At 36.0% G+C, this 22311-nt stretch overlaps 1 protein-coding gene across 7 annotated transcripts in view; it reads right to left on the bottom strand.

Annotated features, from left to right (window-relative positions):
- SPOP (speckle type BTB/POZ protein) overlaps positions 1–22311 on the bottom strand; it is a 66033-nt gene that overhangs the window by 27697 nt on the left and 16025 nt on the right. For 4 of the 7 annotated variants that reach the window (XM_036879681.2, XM_036879680.2, XM_057501377.1 and 1 more), the window contains one exon: positions 3883–3933. The exons of the other annotated variants lie outside the window; for them this stretch is intronic. The gene's annotated coding sequence lies outside the window, so the exon portion shown is untranslated. The remainder of the gene's footprint in view (positions 1–3882; positions 3934–22311) is intronic. 7 annotated transcript variants of the gene reach the window in all.

Below are 22311 nucleotides of genomic sequence, written 5' to 3'. Positions count from 1 at the left end.
AAAGATAATGAATACTAAATACATACACATATAAACAGACAAACAGACAGGCATATCTTTAAAACATGTCTAGACACATAAGTAAGATTTTTCTATACCAGGCTAAGATGTAGAACACATTTTCTTCGGCAGCCAAATATTTAATTAAGAGTTAATTGCTTTTGCAACTGATAAATATAAGGAAAACTCAGAAGTAATATACTATTATGTATGCATGTCAGTACCTTTAAGATCTTCCCAATTTAGATACCTCTTAGGCAAGCATAGACTCGGAAATGACTGTAGAGGATCAGATATGCTTTCATACATAAAAGGGCTTTTATTCCTTCTTCTCCTCAGCCTAAGTGTTATTGGATCGAGTTTTATAGAAATAGTCTGGCTAGTAAGGCTCGTTCAGATAAAGTCAAAATGAAGATGAACAAGAAGGTACATGAAAGAATCCCAAGTCACAGAAAGTGATGGGATAACCAACAGAGCACTCCCACTGACTCTCAAAGCTCAGTGTATGCTGACTGTTTACAGCCTTACTGCCCTTCTCTGCAGGTTATAAATAACTACTAAGTGTCCTTGTCCCCAAGGAGACCTTAGTAGCCAGCTCAAAGATTAAAATATGGAATAATTTCCCCCGGATGAAACCTTTCTAGTTAGCAAGAAAATCAAAAAGCAGAACAATGTATTGCCAATTTAAGTTAAGGGCTGGGAAATAATTTTCTTCCCTAAAAACTATTCACTATGTAAGAGTTGTTGATATAGACATATTGGCATAATTCCCTAACCCAAACATATGTCCAGAGAGAATGCAATGTATGCTCTGTTCCAAATGCAGAGGTCTGTCCTGGAAAGGGGCTGATGCCACTCATAGTCTTATAGGATTGCATCTCCTTAGGCCTAAAAATGACTTCTTGAGTCTTTGTTTTGCTTTTTAATTTAGATACAAATGACTACTGAGCTAAATACATCTACCTAACAATGTCAGAGGAAAAAATTCCTGCCATCACTTGGATGGAGGCCCCAGCAGAATAAACCGTGGCAGCGACAGCACAGGGCTCACAAGGGCTGGGCTAATCCATCAGGTGAATTGCTCTTGCTGTTGTTAATTACTGAGCCCCTGCTAGGAAAAAAACTTTTCCACCTGCTTTAAAAAAGACAAATAGGGTTCATCAGATTAAACTTCTCCACACATTACTTTCAAAATCCATCATTTGGGAGATGTCCAAAATGGAATGACATGAATCCAAATTAGCAAACAAACCTGATTATAAAGGAGCTATGTCACTTCAAAGTGGATCTCAGTTCCAAAGGAAAACACCTTTAGAAATGAAGCTAGATAGGCAGAAATAAAGCTAGATAGGCAGAACCAAACAATCATCAACTTCTCCCTTTTCACAAATTATAATAATGCATTGATTCCACTGAATGGCTTGGGAAAAAATCTCTAGGGCCACAGAGAGCAGACTTAGCGAAGATGAAGATTTTAACACACCCCATGTGTTATCAAAGATTTCTCCTCTAGGTTGAGAAGACTTATTATTAAAACAAGAGCTGGAACAGAATTTTCCAAACGGAGAAGAAAAAGGAGGAGGAGAAGCCTTGTAGGATTCCATCCCCTTAGGCCTAAAAAAGACTTCTTGAGTCTTTAGTCTTTTTTATAGACCCATAAAACCTATATAGACCTATATTTTACATAGACCCACGCTCCTTACCTAGAAACTGTCTGCAGAAAATAAATCCTTTCTTCTAAAGTTATTAAAAATAAGCCAATTCCTATGTTAATGTTAAGGTTCTAACTAAACTAAATGAAACAAAGAAGAGGGGGGAAAACTTTATGGCTAAGAAGATTCTATGTATTATGTAATTACATTCCCAAAGCTGTTTTTTTCAAGTGTATTTTTTTTATTATGGTATCATTGATATACACTCTTATGAAGGTTTCACAAGAAAAACAATGTGGTTTTTAAATTCACCCTTATTATCGAGTCCCCCCCTAAAACCCCATTGCAGTCACTGTCCATCAGTGTAGTAAGATGCCACAGAGTCCCTATTTGTCTTCTCTGAACTACACTGTCTTCCCCTTGACCCCACACACACCATGTGCACCAATCATGATACCCCACAATCCCCTTCTCCCTCCCTCCCCACCCACCCTTCCCCACCCCTCCCCTTTGGTAACCTCTGGTTCCTTCTTGGAGTCTAGGAGTCTGCTGCTATTCTGTTCCTTCAGTTTTGCTTTGTTGTTATACTCCACAAATGAACTCCCAAAGCTGTTTTGAGATTTGAGAGGTTTTAATTTTTCACCCTCTCCTTACAACTACAACTATAAAGAACCTTACAAAATCCAAACAGTAAACAGGTGAAAGGCTTCACCCTGATACAATTTAAGTACGTTAAATCTGCAAGGAATTCAAAAACAGAAGAGTCATATCATGAAACAAATAGGCAGAGGCTGCAAAACTTCACAGGATCCTCTGGCTTTCTAGAAGCCAAATTCAACATGTGGTTGGTCCTCTTTGGCCATCTATATTTTAGTTAAGCCATTTAAAAAGATTTCATCCTAACACAATTTGTCTACAGAAAAAGCTCCTAGAATGCACAGGAGAAAACCTAAATTGGTTTTAGGGTATACAATTTGGAATAGGTTCATTAACTCAGAGGCTGAAAGGCTCACCTGCTCCAGAGCATTTGTGTATTACAAAGGAAACTAATTCTCTTCAGCATTAACTACCACTATCTAGCAGTACAGAATTCAGTATTCGCTGGAGACACTTTTCTTTATGGGGCACCTAGAGTTCCCTCCAGCTATGAAAGAGAAATCAAGGTATAAGTATGTGTTAATCTTATCCTTTAACTATAGCCTTAAGTGAAGAATTCTGAGAACTGTCTATTTTACATAGACCCATGCTCCTTACCTAGAAACTATCTGTAGAAAATAAATCCTCTCTTCTGAAGTTATTAAAAATAAGCCAATTCCTATGTTAATGTTAAGGTTCTAACTAAACTAAATGAAACAAAGGAGAGACAGGAAGTTCTCAGTTTTAAATGTTCATTCCAAGATTCATGACACAAGGAAAAAGCAAAATTACACGGGCAGACAAAACAGGGGAAAGTTAGGCAGAATGTATGTCTTAACAGAATTTCCTGGCTTCTGACGACTTGTGTCAGATTTTAAAGATTAAAATGCAGTAACACCTACTTCACCCAATAAAACTCTGTAAAAACATACATAAACATTTGAGGCAAGAATCTCATACCACAAAGTAAGAATTTTAAGATGCTAGTCAAAATGTTAAAAAGACTTTTTAAAGTTATCCATAGAGAGATGAGCCTTAAGGCACATACACAAAGGCACTCTGCCCTGAATCAAACTCCTTTAATAGGGTAAAATGAAGCCCATGAATTGCTTTAAGGTATCTCCTTTTATAAACTGTAGTTCTGATTTCCCCGAAGATCTTTTCTAGGTAGATAAATAATCTTACTCTAAGGTCTCCATATCATGTATTATCATCTGTTGATTAAAAATTTAAATCCGAACATCCTTTCCCCTTTCCACCATTAGTATAAAGCCTTATCCTATATAACAGCAGTTACCAGAGATCTGAATAATAGCCCTGGTTTACTCCAGGAAAGAATATTTAGAATAAAACTTCTTTCGAGGCTACTTATAAAAAATGTTTAACATTTTTGTTATGCTCATTATTAGAAAAAAAACTTACATGTTTACCTTATATGACTTCCAATTTTACATACCATTTACACTGTAATAAACAGTAGATTAAACTCAAGATACGCATTTTTTCAAGTCATGGTAAATATTTCTATGCATTTCATTCAGCTTTTTCCTCATGACCTTAAGCTATGTTTAAAATAAACTATGTAAAAACTCACCAAGTAAAGTCAGTAGGAAGACTCTAATTTGTCTTGTCTAACAGGAAATCTCTGTTGGAAGTAGAGATGATGAATCAGACTCAACAAGATTCTGAATCTCATACAAGTCTTTACCTACTTTGGCTATGCTGAAAAGTGAAAATCTTACAAAAAGCAGATAATACATTTGCTAGGATTTACTAGTATTTCAACAATGGTTCTGAATTTTTTGTCATCTCTCAAGAAAGATTATATACTTAGAAATGAACATCAGAAAAATCCAAGCTAATTCTTCTAATGAACTGGCCTATGAGTGCAGCAAAAATGAAAGACGTGACTTGACCTGTATTGATGCTTACAAGAGGGGAGTGACCCAACTTTTGCCAGCTCCCTCACAGAATGCTGGAAGAATTACTACGAAGTCTTTACGTAAAATACCCTTTTATAAAAAGTGCTCTGTGGGTCAATTATACTAAAGCAAAATACATTTAAACAAAGCCATGTATCCTATGGTTTTAATAAACAGCGCCACACTGAGGGTTCTTATTAAAGATTGGTGAGGTATTTTGGCTAAATACTGCCACCACCACCCTAATGATCTGCCACAGTCTACAAAGTGACTCCAAGTGGAAAAAGGGTTAAGAGTGTTGCAAAGCTTCTAGGAACCTAGCGTAGGCAGAAAATTCTGGTGCTATATTCCCTTTTGTGGGAAAATGAAGTACTGTGTACATTGTGGGTGATTCTTTAAAAATAGAATCTTTTCCTGAAAATATAAACACTAACTTTAACTGGTACAAATAAACTTCTCTTATTTTGGTAAACCAAGTCTGGTTACTGTCAGTATTGGAATGAGCCCTCACCAAAAACTGTCCTAACTACAGATGGTAAAACAAGATAGTCTTGATCATATTTAAAAATAGAAGAGTCAGGTCGAATTAACTGTAACAAGTAAATATTTACTGAACACCAACTGTGCAGGCATTCTTTGAGACAAAGTGGTTAAAAAAAAGACAGATGAAGTTCCAGACACCCTGAGGGTAGGCAGATAACTGCCTGTAAGACTTTCTAAGTAACTACCCCTCTGCAGAAGAAACCAAGGAACTCTAACAAATGAAAATGCTCTGAATATCTGTGATTCTTAAAGCAGAAACCTATACCTTTAGACCTTTATTCTGTTTTTTTTTTAAGGTTTTGTTTTCTCAGTTAGTTTGCTAGGAACATCTTTAGGTCCAATGGATTGGAAAAATTTAAAGAATCTCACAAAACTGGTGAGGACTGGGAGGAAGGACACCCTCACTCTTTTGGTAGGACAAGTTATTAAAACCACTTTGGAAAAAGTTAATTATTATCTAATAAAAACTAAAGATCTAGCATTTCCACTCCCAAATTATGGCCCAGAGAAACTCCTGCACATACATCTCCATCAGCACACATAAACAAGAATGTTCATAGCAGCATTATTTATGATAGTCGTAAACATCAACAGTAAAATAGATACATAAATTGTGGTATATTTGTATAACAGGATGTCATATGGCAATGAAATTAAACTATAGTTATATATAACAACATGGATGAAAGATACAAACATAGTGTTAGGTTCTGAAAGAAGACACAAAGGACACATACAGTATTATTCCCTTTATATAAAGTTCAAGAATGGACAAATTTAAGCTACAGTGGTTTGCAAATAATCCTAGGTGGTAAATCATAAAGAAAGTAAGGAAATAATTACCACAAACATCAGACTAGTGATACCTATGAGCGACAGTAAGGGCTATGATCTAGAAGGAATACACAATACAGCAAGCTTCTTCTGGGTGTTGGTAATGATATATTTCTAGGTCTAACTGGTGGTTATACAGGTACTTGCTTTTTACAATTAATCTTTAAACTATAGTTATGATTTACGTATTTTTCTACATGTTATATTACATAATAAAAATGTTTGAAATGTACATAAAATAATCTAATAGAGTATATATACGTAAGGGTAAATATATAATATCTTGCATAGAATACACTCATGATTTTTTTCCAAGACAATTCAGGATAACTCAGTAATAAAGCAGGGCCAGCCAGGAATAAATATCTACAGACAGGATTTCCTATTGTACTTCCTTTCTTTGAATTTAAATATAAATACCTAAGATCTATATTTCAGGGAAATTTTCAGTACTGACACAAATGTTTAAATCTATATATGCCTGTACAGCACAGAGAAGACAAGTAGAGACTCTATAGCATTTTACTATGATGATGGACAGTAACTGCAATGGGGTGTGTGGGGTGGCACTTGATAATATGCGTGAATGCAATAACCACAACGTTGCTCATGTGAAACCTTTATAAGATTGTTTATCAATGATACCTTAATAAAAAAAATCTATATATGCCTGCTCACCAAGAGCCATTAGTTAAAACCTGAATTATTTAAGAAATAAACAAAAGCTTTGGAAAAAGCAGACCTAGAACAAGTATTTTTTGGTATTACCATTTTAGTAATTGTGGCCTCTGATGGAACCCCCGACTTCCCATCTCACACTGAGTAAAAACCAGTCCTTATGATGGCTGAGAAGGCCCTGCACAATCTGGACCTCACTCTCTCTCCCACCTCATCTCCAATTACGTTTTCCTGAGTTATGTTCCACCCATGCTGCCCTACTTGACTGCTGTTCCTCAGACAGAATAGGCTCATTACTACCTCAGGACATTGTACTTACCCTTTTCCCTACCTGACTAACTAAGGGGAAGCCCTTGATATACTCTTGGTGCACTCCCTCACCATTGTTGGGTCTTTCCATAATGGTCACCATCTTGTGAGGTCTTCCTTGACACCCTTACAAATGTAGTCCCTTTCCTCCAGAGCCACAATCCTATTCCAGCTTCATTACTTTGTTTTTTTCGATAGCACATAAAGTCCTATACCGCACAGTATCTGGGATGTGAGAAGGCAGTGTCTTATGTTTTACTGCTGCAGCCAGTGTCTGGCACATGGAAGGCCAGAAATAAATACTTATTTAATAAATTATAGACTTAATCTTTTTCTTTTGGATTTTCTATCCTTGAAAGATACACAGTAACTGAACACATTCCAAAAACAGAATGTTTCCCCTCTCTGTATATCAAATTTATTAACAAAATTTGTTTTACTAACAAGTTTCAAGTTTATGCTCTTATTGGATTTAATGAGTCACAGGTAAGACTTATTAAAAGTGGATACAAACTAAATTGTATTTTCCCCAAACAAATGTGTAGTGTCCACTTTAATGATAACAATGCTGGGAGAGCCCAGGGGGGAGGCGGCCTCTCTCACACCACAGGTGCAGGTGTACACTGGCATAACTGCTGTGGGACCAACCTGACAAGATGTAGCATGAAGACTGAGAGACTGCTTCCTTTAGTTACCCTTTTTGTTATTCTTAAGTGTTTTAAGAAATTAGCATGTTTTATAGTTAGAAAAAAGGTTTGTTAATGAAAGAATTATGAACAAAATATAGCTTCAAGAAGTTCTTTAAATTATATTTTGACTCCCACAGAAACAATAAAGACTTCTGTTATGGATCCAGATGAAATATTCCAAGGTGACTACAGTTAGGAAAAAAAAATATTTTTGACTTAGGAAGTAAAAAATGTTATAGTATAGTTCTATAGTAAAAGGAAAAACAAAACTCCATGGTATTAGTGTTCCATATAAAAACATGATTTTATTCTGAAGAAAGATTTAAAATAGGAACATTTCTCCACAGCATAAAATGTGGAATTCACATGATAAAGAGCAGGTAACAAACTTCATTCAAGTTAGAAATTATAATGGTATACGGAAGGTAATTCACTAAAGAAAACAGCCTACAGACTGACATGACAGATACTTTTGAGCACACAGATAGAGCTCACACTTTTGATGGAATACTTCAACCTAAGCTAAAGTCAGAGAAAGCCCAGTTCCAAAGGTTACTTTCCAACCACAATACTTAGAACCTAAACCATATCCTAAGATATGAACAAATCTAAGAAAATACACAGATATTCTAGTTTTATTTATTACTAAGATTTCCATTTAAAATCTTATAAAGTCTTTTTAAAAAAATACTTAACACATGAATTCTCAAATTCTTAAAGATAGTTGACATATGATATAAAAGGTGGCTGCCCTAACTAGCTGTTAAAAAGGGAAGTCCTACTCAAAATACTTATAGCAAAGTTATTATTAGAAAAGAGTAACAATTTTTATTTATAACACTTCTTCTGCAATCCAAGTGCTCCAATCCAAAGTCTGAATTGGATCCACATTTAAAGGAGAGAAAACATGGAACACAAAAACTAAAAATATACTCAACTTCACAATAATGAATGAAATATAGTGGATTAAAAACTCCAGAAAAAATATTATAAAGGAAAACCTCTGGCTGTTGAGACATATGGTCCCTGAACAAAATTTATCTGTAATAATTCTACAGTGAAGGCTCATCTTTTTTAAACATTTAGTTTAGCTAAGAATGCTCCAAGAAACTCTTTCATAAACATCATATATGTATAGATAACGCTAAACTTATGAAGTAATAAGAATTGCATGAACTGGGTTGGAGACCACTAAATAGTCCTATATTTAGGGGGTAGGAAGTAATAATCTAGCATTAAAAAGTAGTAAAAGAAAACTAGGAAGGGAGAAAGGGAAAAAAGTGAGTAATTACTGATGTTTATAAAAAACAGCTATTGGATATGAGACAACAAACACACAAAATATTAAAATGCAAAGGTTACCAAATCTATCAGATTCCAAAAGGAATCCACAGGAAAAGAAAACCTTCAGAGCCTCTGGTCCCAGTAAAAGAAGAGTGGCTTTCCAAGTAATGGAAAGTTTTCCTCATCTGTCCCTCTCCCTTAAATGATGACTGTGAATAACCAAAGGGGTAGACCAAATGGGAAATCTCAAGTAATAAGCTACTTAGGACAAGATGAGACCCCCGAAGCAACAACAATAAAAATAAAAATAAAAAAGGAGGAGGAGGAAACCATAAGAGACATACAGGAGGCTGCTGTTCACTGGTGTTTTGTCTGAAATGGCAAAAAAATTGAAACAATTTAGATACGCATCAAAGGGGTTCAGGAAAACTGAAATATTCATACAGTGAAATAATAATGAACAGCTAAAATGAGGGACATAGATCTGTATGTATCCAAATGGATAGATCTTGAAAAACAAGAATGAAAAAAAATGACTGCCACATAATTTTATTCATATATACATGCACACACACACACACACACACACACACACACACACACTGCAGTGGAAAGATGCACACTAAATTCATGGTTTTAGGTTGTCTCTGGGAAGCAAGGGTGGGAAAAAGAATGGGGAAAGTAATAAAGAGGACTTCAGCTTAAGGTGTTTTTCATAACCTCTCTAGTTATTGTTTGGGTTTTTTTTAACTTTTCAAAAATACATTCAGAGGGAAAAGTAAATTAGAAAAGCATTTTAAAAATCGACATCAGAGCAATATTTTAAATAGACCATTACGTAGTCTGAATCAAACCAAAAACAGCCAATGAGTTTGGTCCAGATTTTCTCAATGATGAAAAATCTAGCTCTTGTTGGTAAAATATTTTTCCAGGTGATGGTAGTAACGTAGCACTGGGGTAACTTAAGCAGAAGGAGTAAAGAGACTGACTTCATGTACTTCAGTAAGAAAGCACATTTTAGTAATCCAGCACCTCTCCAGAGAGACTGTAAATCCTTACAGGGAACCAAGTTTTCAGAGAGCTCCTTCTCTTCCTCTCCACCATTCTGCCTTTTAACCTCCTCAAGATTTGTCTTCAGTTGTTCCCTAATTTTACTCGTTCCACTAAAGAGCAATCCCTCCTTCGTTAATCATCACCAACTTTGGTACCTGAACTCAAAGACAGATTTTTTTCAAAGAAAACTTGAGACCTTTTTGAAATGTAGGCTTTTCTTCCTCTTTCAATTATGTTTTTTCCTCCCTATTCCTTTGCTGTTTCCATCCCCAATCGGTTTTTTTCTTCCATTTTCTTGCTGACCAACAGCTACTTTCAACTGCTAGCAAGCCTCTGATATGTTTCTAACTTTTCACTTCTTAAGGAAAAGATACTCCAAGGTAAATGAAACAAAATCCCACTCCACAGCCCAAAGGTCAAATAAGGGGGGAAAATTTTTAAGTCAAAATTATTAACCATATTTTGCTGCCTTATATTTTGGCATTATGGCTACGAATAAAGTTCTAACTACCAAATAAGACAGCAAAACCAAACCTGCTTGTACATTTTATCATCTTTATAGCATTTAAATTTATCTGGGGTCCCTCTCTTTCACAAGTCAGTTTGGTTAAGAATTACAAGGCCACTCGAATAGGTCTGTACAGTTGAATACTACAACCTGATGGAAACCTTAACATCAAGATTCATAGCAGAGGTACAACCCAGGCACTCCCACCCCAACCCTCCTGGTCTTCTTCAAAAGGACTCCATCGTATTAAATGCTGCAACTATATAACCAATCCTTTACAAACAGAATTGGGGGCTTCACAGTCTTCAGAGTACTTTAATATTCATGATCTTATTTGAGATTTTTAACAGCTCTGTAAGGAAACAGAAGCTCAGAGGTTAGGCTCTGTCATGGTCACATGGTTATTAAGGGGTTTGAGTTGAGAACTCAAGTCTTTCAACTCCTTATTGAATACTTTACAATTTCTGTGACTAACTGATTCTTATTCTTAGATCAGGGATGGATCTAAGTAAAAGGATCTTTTACTTAACATGTAGGGATCAGAAAAATATCTAACAGAAAATACATTTACATACCCTAGTTTTCAATTCCTATTTCATTTTTCAAATGGCAACTCTTGAAATGTATGTTCTTATGTTCTAATGAATTTAGAAGCACCATTATTAATGGAGACCTAGACAAATCCTTGACAGACTCATATCTACTTTCAAGGCTGGGCCATAGGAACAAATCATATGTCCTAATACTTTAAGAATGACTTTCCATGCTTTTGCACATAATCATTTTTCAAAATAAAATGTCTACTGTTCTAACATGCAAGAGTAATTTACTAGTCTCAGTTTCTAAGAAACCAGTACTTTTCCCCCACAGATCCCTCTCTCTCCTTTGCCACAGGCTTATAAAATTAAAAAGCACAATTTCTATCATTTTATAATTACAATTGAGATGTCACATGACTAAATGGCACCTTCTACTCAGTTGCTCAAGGCAAAATCCTTATCTTTTCACATGCCATTTATTTATCAGCTGTCCTGCTTCCTAATATATTCTACATTTGTCCATTTCTGTTTAATTTTATCCATATCTGTGCAGTTTTCTCTCATCTGAACCAGTGTTAACTGGTTTCCAATCGACCTCCCAGCTTCCTCTGTAGCACAATCTATCTCTACATAGCAGCCGCAATGAACTTCTAAAAAGTAAATCAGATCATATCGCTCTTCTACTTACCACACTCAGATTAAAATTCAACCTTTTTACCTGATCCTACAGGGTCCTATAAGAGCTGGCCCACTATGCCAAATTCATCACCCATCACCAACTTTGCTTCAAACACACTGGCCTTTCTATAAGTAAGCCAGGCCTGTTTCCATAACAGGGCCTCTGCACTGTCTTCCCTCAGCCTAGAAGACCCTACTAGATATTCACATTGTTTGCTTCTTGTTATTCATGTCTTAGTTCAAAGTCATCTCTTTTTTAAAAAAGCCTTCTCTTACAACAATCAAAAGCAACAGCCCCACCCCACCCCTTCTATGAATTTGTTTTATGTCAATTAACCCTATACACTGTCTACAGTCTATAGCCTGATCATCTTCTAAGTGCATGTATAATACTGACATTCTGGTCCTGCAAAGCTGAAAACCAGAACCTAGACAGTAGATGCTCTGCTGAGATAATGCCCAGTTCAAAGTCAGCAGCAGCCTCCTGGTCTTTTTCTTTTTAGCGTCCAACAGAAACCCCCTTATATAGTTTTCTTTTCTCTTTTGAGTATAAAATTTTTTAACAAAGCCATCCTTAATCTTTGAAATTTTTCCTATTATATCCATTTAGGCTCTTTTTAAAAATTAAAATATCAAGCCTCTAGATTCCGTCTTTATTTATTTATACGCCTTAAAGCACCACTAGTTTTTCTGACCACTAAGCCTCACTCTATAGTACATAAGTTATTTTCTGTCACTTAAAGAAAACAAGTGATCATAATGAGACTGGACTGGGAAGCTGGGATCTGTTTTCTGAGATGGGAAACTGGCTTATAAATAGAAAAATAAAAGGTAGAGATAAGAGCACTTTTTGGAGATGAAGATGTAAATAATGCCAATAATTTTAACAAATGCCTTATATGGTGAGAGTAAAAATGGGGAATACTTGCTAATACAACTTAATTCTTCAGGCATAAAAGACTGAAGTGATCTGAGTAAAGTGCAGGGAGTTCTTTGTTATTAGCCTGAATACTCTGAGGGCAAGGGACTTGCATCCAGAGCATGCTGTATTGTGCTTGGTACATAGAAAGTACTTCATAAATGTCTGGTGAATAAAAGAATTAGTAAAACAATTCCAGACATATAAAACTTAATGAGCATCCAATCAGATTATTTTGTCTTAAAGATCAAGAAACTGAACCCCAAAGCAGCTTAGTGACTTGCCCATGGTGATATGTTGCACACAGAAGGCCAGGAGCTACAGTGAGACCAGAACCCAGGCTATTACACATAACTCTCCATAGTTATGGTGGAAAAAGCAGATGTGAGCTCAGGAATTTCAGTGTGGGTAAATGAAAGATAATGCAAGGGTGAAAAACAAACTATGAGTTCAATAATGATTTAGAATGCCAAGACCCTAACAAGGCACTGTAGTAACCCATTATGTATAGTTCAAATGGACCAACCAAAGCCTCTCTCTCCATTATTGGAAAGGACGCTGGAAACAAACCAGGTAACACATGCAACATTGACATCCCCCAACCTAGCTTTCCAATCTTACTACGACTGTTCAAATTAAGTCAACTGTCAGACTACCCAATTCCATTACTCCATCTATGTTCACAAAAGAATTAAACTGACTACATAAACCGGATTCCTTCCTAAGGATGTGGGGTTATAAAGATAAATTTGCAACTCCATTTGTTCTTAGCTCTCTATAACTTTTTCTCCCCTTCAATTCAACTAAACCTTTACTAATTAAAACTGCACAGACATGATTTGACTCCAATCTTCAAGAGGTGAAAAGCCTCCTTCACTCTATTTCCTGAAATATTTCCTTCAAAGCAAAGATTCATCTTATCAGCCCAAATAAATTATTATCAAATAGTGTCCATTTTGAGAGAAGCCTATGGATTATTTAAATTTTATGAGACTAATGTTTCCCACCTATACAATAGATTCACAAGCAAAGACAGATTTTTATTCTAAGTTCAACAACTAATCTTAACATTAATAAATGTGTTTCTATTGCTTGATCCTTAAAGTCAATCCACCACAAAAATACTCACTGACTGCAGTTTGGATGTCCTGCATGTTAACTACCAGCCTCACCACTACCAATTTCTTTGCTTGGCTTGAATAAAGAGAAAATGTTTCTGGCCCAGAAGAGTCAGGAAAAGACTCAACTTACAGTTAAAACAACTAGTGTTCCTATTTTCAAGAATGGAGAGCTTCTCCTCAATACAAATTTTACTCCTTTAAACAATTTTCCTACAGTCTTTTACAGTACCCTTTGCCTTTAAATAGCAAACCATTTAGAAGTCACAAAAATTATTTCTCCATTTATTCACCACTGGACATTAAACGGAACAAAATCTCAGTAAAATCTACTTTAAATATCAAGAAAAGTCAGCTAGGTGTTCAAATCAAAAAGGCAAGCTTTAGACTGTAGACACAAATTTACACCACGTATTACATACAGAACTCACAAATAAATTCAGTTTTAAGGGACTGGTTCTCCAAAGTTACAAAATGTGGGTAAAAGTTACCACTACCACTTTACCTCAACTGCCAGAGATAGTTAATTTAATTGTCTTTACAAAGGTCAACATTTTATGGGTCTTCCAAAAATCAATTCTTCACAATGAGAAGTGGACATCAGTTAAATAAACTTTCAGAATAAGAACAGAACAAGTCACTATATTCAAAGTTTTTGCTGTCCTTGGGACCCAAATTCTAGTGCACGTTTTACAGGTACTTTCCTTTTTCTGAGTTTTTTCATCTTTAAATTAAGGGCAATTGTCCAAGAATCTCTAAGGTCCCTTCCAGAGCTAAAGTTCTATGCTTCTTTGGAAAATTGTTAAAATTATATCTGCCTCTCTTCATAAATGCTTTTTGAAATCTAAAAGCAATACATATACAGCATAAATAACTCAAAAGTTATAGGAAGCTGTAACTGAAAAGTAAGTTTCCTTCCAGGTATCCAAATCTTTCCTCTAAAGCCTAGAGACAACCACTTTTCTTTTGTATTCTCAGAAACAAACAAAACACATAAAACCATAAAAAGGGCATGAACCAGCAAATACATACACACACATATATTCATATTCCCTGGAGGCATACATCTACCTTATTCTTTCTAAACACTGCAAAGAATTCCACTGTACCCTGATGTTTGATTTCCAGGTTTTTGTTACTGTAAACACTGTAGCAAACAGGTGTACCTCAACATAAGTGCAAGCAAGTCCAAAGGCCCTGTGCATTATTTTGATATTGCCAAACTGATCTACAAAATGTTGTACCAATATACTGTATACTCACAATGGAATATTATTCAGCCATAAAAAGAAAATAAATTCTGCCATTTGCAACAACATGGATGGATCTAAAGGGTATTATGCACAGTGAAATAAGCCAGGAGGAGAAAGAAAATAACCATATGATTTCACTTATTTGGAGAATACAAAAGCAAAGCAAAACAAGGAACAGAACAGCAGTAGACTCATCATAGACACTGAGAAGTGACTAGTGATTACCAAGGGGAAAAGATTGGGATGTGTGTGGGGGGATGGGAAGGGGAAGGGTGATAAAGGGGCATAGTAATTTGCCATCACAATATAGGCTGATTGTGGGGACTGTGAACCACTGTGATGTATGTGAAACCAACATAAGATTGTATAATAATGAAACTTTAAATTAAAAAATACTGTATACTCCTCCCTGCATGACTGCCAAATTCCCAGAACCTTTGAGCATTAACCTTCTTGACACAGTATTCATCCAGGATGGCCACAGAGACATACACCTTTAAGCAGAAAAGCCAGTGGACTTGGACCAAAGAATTAAAAAAAAGGGCCAGAAATGTCTTTTATGAATTAAGTGGACAAACTCCAGCCAAAAAATATAGCAGACATGTGGTACTTGTTTGTTTATAAGAATTAAGTGTTACTGTTTACTTGAGGTGTTAGTAAAAAAAGATACTGACAGAAAATAAACTTTCTGGGTGGAGGAGGAGCACAGGAGTAGGTGAACTTGTATTATAAATTCTATGAATCCCAAGGAGACCTAGTACTGTCTTAGATCAGGATGTGAATTTAATAACATCTATGGCTAAATTCCTCCACATATAATCTAGCCACTTTTACTCAGAGATGGTTGTCAGCACAGTGAAAATTTAATTTGGTTCCTTATTTTTGTCAGTGGCAAAGAAATGCTTTAATTCAGCTGTTCATCCCCAAGTTAAACTGGTCAGTATTACTGCAATATTACAGAGGTGATAAAATTGTTAATAAAGCACATAGGAAGCAACTGGTGGTGTATTTTAAAAGTGTTTTTTAATTAAATAATTGGTACAATGTCTAGCATGTAATAGATACTCAATAAGTAACTTAATTGAGTTAATTCAAGTCTTCCACTTTGAAAATTATCATCTTAGTTTAACAGGAAGTGTCTGTGAAGGACATGTAAATATTAGGCAACTTTCAGTGTATGTGTATGTATGTATATGTATGGGAGAGGCAGGTGAGTTTCTAAAAACAAAATATATATACACAAAAATAGTCTCATTTTACTTTCCTATGATTCACTGATGTGCTATTATAAATATTTATTACATCTTCAGTTGTAGTATGCTATCACATTTTTTTTCAGTGGGGGGGGGGACTTTATCATTTCTTCTATTGTCAGGGAATCATTGAAAAAAAAACCCAACACCACAATTTTAAGTATCAATCAGAAGCACTCGGAATCAAGGCCAAGCTTACAAACATCTACACATAAAACTAACTGAATTATAAAGCCATAGTAATCAAGACAATTTGGTACTGGCACAAGAACAGAGCCACAGACCAATGGAACAGACTAGAGAATCCAGACATTAACTCAGACATATATGGTCAATTAATATTTGATAAAGGAGCCATGGACATACAATGGCGAAATGACAGTCTCTTCAACAGATGGTGCTGGCAAAACTGGACAGCTACATGTAGGAGAATGAAACTGGACCATCGTCTAACCCCATATACAAAAGTAAACTCAAAATGGATCAAAGACCTGAATGTAAGTCATGAAACCATTAAACTCTTGGAAGAAAACATAGGCACAAACCTCTTAGACATAAACATGAGTGACCTCTTCTTGAACATATCTCCCCGGGCAAGGAAAACAACAGCAAAAATGAACAAGTGGGACTATATTAAGCTGAAAAGCTTCTGTACAGCAAAAGACACCATCAATAGAACAAAAAGAAACCCTACAGTATGGGAGAATATCTTTGAAAATGACACATCCGATAAAGGCTTGACGTCCAGAATATATAAAGAGCTCACACGCCTCAACAAACAAAAAACAAATAACCCAATTAAAAAATGGGCAAAGGAACTGAACAGACGGTTCTCCAAAAAAGAAATACAGATGGCCAACAGACACATGAAAAGATGCTCCACATCGCTAATTATCAGAGAAATGCAAATTAAAACTACAATGAGGTATCACCTCACACCAGTAAGGATGGCTGCCATCCAAAAGACAAACAACAACAAATGTTGGCGAGGCTGTGGAGAAAGGGGAACCCTCCTACACTGCTGGTGGGAATGTAAACTTGTTCAACCATTGTGGAAAGCAGTATGGAGGTACATCAAAATGCTCAAAACAGACTTACCATTTGACCCAGGAATTGCACTCCTAGGAATTTACCCTAAGAATGCAGCAATCAAGTATGAGAAAGATCAGTGCACCCCTATGTTTATCGCAGCACTATTTACAATAGCCAAGAATTGGAAGCAACCTAAATGTCCATCGATAGATGAATGGATAAAGAAGATGTGGTACATATACACAATGGAATACTACTCAGCCATAAGAAAAGGGCAAATCCAACCATTTGCAGCAACATGGATGGAGCTGGAGGGTATTTTGCTCAGTGAAACAAGCCAAGCAGAGAAAGAGAAATACCAAATGATTTCACTCATCTGTGGAATATAAGAACAAAGGAAAAACTGAAGGAACAAAACAGCAGCAGAATCACAGAACTCAAGAATGGACTAACAGGTACCAAAGGGAAAGGGACTGGGGAGGATGGGTGGGTAGGGAGGGATAAGGGGGGGAGAAGTAGGGGGGTATTAAGATTAGCATCCATAGCGGGGTGGGAGAAAGGGGAGGGCTGTACAACACAGAGAAGACAAGTAGTGATTCTACAACAGGTTGCTACGCTGATGGACAGTGACTGTAAAGGAGTATATAGGGGGGACCTGGTATAGGGGAGAGCCTAGTAAACAAAGTATTCGTAAGTATTCGTCATGTAAGTGTAGATTAATGATTAAAAAAAAAAAAAATGCAGTTCCTATGTGGTGACCTCTAATGAGTTCTACACAATAATATAAAGGACATATAAAAGTGTAGGCAAAGGGTCTGTTTGTGTTTATACAGAGGATCAAAGCCTAATTTGGCTACCCCGAAAATGAACTAAGAAACGATATGAAAGAGAACTTCCAACATCAGCACTCTCGGGAAGACTCATGCCAGAAGATGATCATCAAAAAACCCCAACAAAGATCCACGCACTGCTACAGCTGTAGATGCACTCATCCCACCAGCTCCTGGACTTGCCATGGGAATGAAGGAGATATCTAAGCTGGCCTGTGCATACAGTAAAACAACAAATTTGACTGGATCTATACTGTTGGAACTCAACCAAGAATTAGGAGAAGTGCAAATTGTAGCGCTCCAAAATCTTACAACTACAGACTATTTACTGTTAAAAGAACATATGGGATGTGAACAGTGCCCAGGAATGGGTTGTTTTAATTTGTCTGATTTTTCTCAAACTATTCAAATTCAGTTAGATAATAACCATCATATCATTGATAAGTTTTCACAAATGCCTAGGGTGCCTAACTGGTTTTCTTGGTTTCACTGGAGATGGCTGGTAATTACAGGTATGCTTTGGTTATGTAACTATACTCCTATTATGTTAATGTGTGTGCGCAATTTAAGTAGTAGCTTAAAATATATACATGCTGAAGTTACTCTACAAGAAGATATGTCAAAGAAATAATCAATCTTCCCATGTTTTCTCCCGCCTGCTACTTCTATAGCTTTTCTTCTTCCTTCCTAATTACAACGAATTCTTAAATAGAATTCGTGCCTCATATCAAATTTACCGAGTATCATAACTCCTCCAAGTGGTAAAGATACCTCAAGACAAATGCTGGGCATAGAAGCCACAGGGCATAAATATGCAAAGAAATAAAAAGCTAACCATTTCAAACAATAAGGCTTCTCTCTCACTTACCAACTTAACATTTCCCTGTGTGGCCCCGGAAGATGACTGGTTAGCCAGAGACGGGTAAGATTCCTCAAGGGAGGAACAACCTAAGACAGGCACAGTCGCTGGGGGGTCATCAGGTGAGAAATTGGGGATCAACAGAGGTGAGGCTTAGAACCTCACCCCCCCTGTTCTGAGAGAAATCTTCTGCATATGTGGATGTTTTATTGCCCTTGTCTAGCTTGGATTAACACATAGTCTACAGGCACACACCTGATCATATACATTTGCTCTCTTACAACACTAAACTATGTTTTCTACCTTTATGTTGTATCTACCTACCACTTCAGCATCTTATTAAAAATAATAAAGAGAGAAATGTGGTATCCACATATAAATCAAGTATAAAAATCAAATGTGTATTCATATTTGAACTGACTGTTTATAGTTCATAATGCATGAGCAAAACCAAAAGTTTCTGTGATGACTGCCCTTGTACTGTTCACCATGTAACTTATTCACTATGTAAGAATTTGTTCTCCATGTAAGAACTTGTTCGTTATGCTTCAGAAGATTGGAGACTGACGAAAATTAGGCTTGGGGTGGATTAATGATTGTGCATTGAGCATTGACTCCCCTATACAGAATTTTATTGTTGTTAACAACCATTTGATCAATAAAAATGAGAGATGCCCTAACAACAACAACCAAGAAAAAGTACACACTTCCAATTGTAAAATAAATAAGCAACCGGGATGTAATGTATAGCATAAGGAATATAGTCAAAATATTGTAACAACTTGGTATGGTGATAGCTGGTACTTAGAATTATCATGTATATAAATGTTGAATCACTGTGTTGTACACCTGAAACTAATGTAATGTAATACTGTGTGTCAACTACCCTTCAATAAAAAATAATTATCTAAAAAAAAAAAAACAAAAAAAAAAACTAACTGAGCACAGCAAGTCCTGTGCAAGTCCTATGCTGAGGGTCAGCAGCATCTCTTTGAAAATGAGGGTAGTCTTCTCAACCCTTGCTCTGAATACACCACTAAATGTTCAATGGGGCCAACTCCAGACACTGGACTTAATGCAGATAGATCCTGATATCCAACAAGACATCAACTGGGAAAAGGAGGGGAAGCTGAATCAAAGTCAAACAAGGGTTGCTTGGCAAGGGTCTTACTTCATGATATTATCAAAAAATCATGTGGGAGGTCCCCAAATTTTACCGCTAATAAAGAAACCCTGACCTGAAGGCATATGATTTGGGTGGGCTCTTTTTGACTGACTGCCAAAGAAAAATTAAAGTATTTTAGGTACTGACAAATTCTACCTATTGGAATTCAGTGTCCCATTTATCAGATTGAATTCCACAAATGAATAGATAAAAAATTTAGGTTAGGAGTTTTCAAATAAAAATTATAAACTGAAGAAAAACAGATACTCCAATCACATAATAAAAAAGGACCAACTCAGAGTGAGAAGAAATAATTACATACTTCGATACAATCTTCTGTTTCCAGGACAGACAAGAATCTATTTCTTGGACTTGGGACTGGTAGTGGCAATGGTTCAAGGAGAGAAAAATAAATGACTACTTGAATCTAATCCAAAAATCAAATCCAAAGACATTCAATCTAACACTGAGCTTGCACATACTACCAAGAACAAACTAAAGCAGTATTTGGTTGGGTTGCTATGTTAAATGGCAAAATACTATAACATAAAACAAAATAATGGCTTATGATTGGCTGTAGAGAGTCTGGTAACCAAAGCGTATATTTATTGGTTACTGCCCACACTTGCCACCAAAGTTTATCCAATCTGAACATGTAATGCAAGTAACTTCCAAAGGTAAGTAGTTTTTTTTTTTTCATTTTATGAGTTTTTAATGAGCAGTAGTCAAGGCACAATCTACTGGAAGAAGGGAGGTATCTTAATCTTCTATTGCTGCATAATAAATTATCAAAAACTGATGTCCAATGTCCTTGAGACTTCCACATAATTTATAGTTAACTCAATAACTTGTATATTCATGTCTAAAAACTCTTTCAAAAAATTCTGATGTTAATTCAGCTAACTCAAAATATCCTAAAGTTATAGTTGGTGACAAAAATGATACTGTTGTCCTATTTATTCTAGAATGAAATTATGACCTTCATTTCAATTCCTACCACACTTGAAGGAGATGAAAACTTATTCAAAAATATTTTTTAAATTTATTTTTAAAATACTGTTGACATCTATAGTAAAATCATTCACAATTTATTGGGGAAGTAAAACGACTGGAATCAGTACAGTGCTCAGTGTACTATTCACATTGTAGACTCTTCAGATCCTTTCTTGCCTCTCTGTCTTCATGTAGTGACAATTAAGTAGGAGAAGAATGGATAAATTTAAATGTACCTGTTTTCTTGTTTGTGAACTTAGTCAAAAAACTAGTGAGAAAGTTTAGAGGAATTTTTAAAATGAGGTCATGGCATTATAAAAAGTTCTAACCAAATCCTTTTAAAAGGGTACAAGAGAAGAATATCCATAGAACCTGGGAAAAATTGTGGATGCATTTTCTTTTCCTTTTTTATATGCAGCAAAATTTTCCTGACAAAATTCACATGTAACCACCATCATAATCAAAATATAAGATGTTTTTTGTGTGAAATTTAGGACAACGATTAAAAAGAATTATCTAAAGCACTTACTTTAAAAGACAAAATTTCTACCAAGTCAAAAGCAGACAAAACAGTATCTAAAAATGTAAACAAGGACTTTTAAAATACTGTAGACATCTATAGTAAAATCATTCACGATTTACTGGGGAAGTAAAACGATAGAATAATACTGGTCCCTCTCTACTTTTTGTCCCTGCCTTCTAGCCAATACAAATCACTACAATGCCCCCATTTAATTGATTCCCATGACTTCAAAGGTTACCATGTACATGCCTGGCTATCTCTTCTGCACTGCAAACAACTTCCTGATCCTAGACATCACATGGCTATCTTCACTGGCATCTCAAACTCAGCAAATCTAAAATGGAAGCCCATTTTCCCCCAAAAACCTGTCTTCCAGTGATCCTGCTGTTTATCCAAGTGCTCCAACTAGAAACCTAGAAGTTAGCCTTAACTCTGACTGTCCCTCACTATCCCCACCTCTATTCCTTACCCCCCCAATTTTACTTCAGAGATACATCTCAAATCCATGTTTCTCTTGATCCCCACGATCAACCCACCTTAGTTAGTTCAGAACTTTAGTACACTGCAGTATTACCTTAATTAATGCAATACCAAAGTTTCATTCCCACAGAGAAAGCTGTTTTTTGCCACACTATCTTTGCATGTTTCCTCTACCCAGAATGCCTCCCTTCATCTTTGTAAACATCTAATCTCTCCAAGTAGAATTAAATGCTTCCTCCTCACTCTCAATGTGTAGATCTCTTGCTGTTACAATTATTTGTCTTCCCCACTAGACTGAGAGTCCCAGGAGGGCACTTAACTGTGTTACATTCACCTTGGTAAGCCTGGTGTCTAGGCAGTGCCCAGCAAATAGTAGGTGCTTAATAAATGCTTGAAAAAAGGATGAATGAATAGATCACGATCCAGATAAAATGGCCTTAAAGATTTTTACTTCTCTTTGCTAAGATTCCATGGTTACCAAGTGATCTTTTACTTGGTACAACACAGTATTTGCTAGTTGTATGCTCTAAGGCAAGTTACTAAAAATCCTCTGTGCCTCAG

Source organism: Manis pentadactyla, chromosome 4, assembly GCF_030020395.1.
Source record: "Manis pentadactyla isolate mManPen7 chromosome 4, mManPen7.hap1, whole genome shotgun sequence".
Lineage (NCBI taxonomy): Eukaryota > Metazoa > Chordata > Mammalia > Pholidota > Manidae > Manis > Manis pentadactyla.
This window is presented reverse-complemented; position numbering and strand designations above follow the sequence as displayed.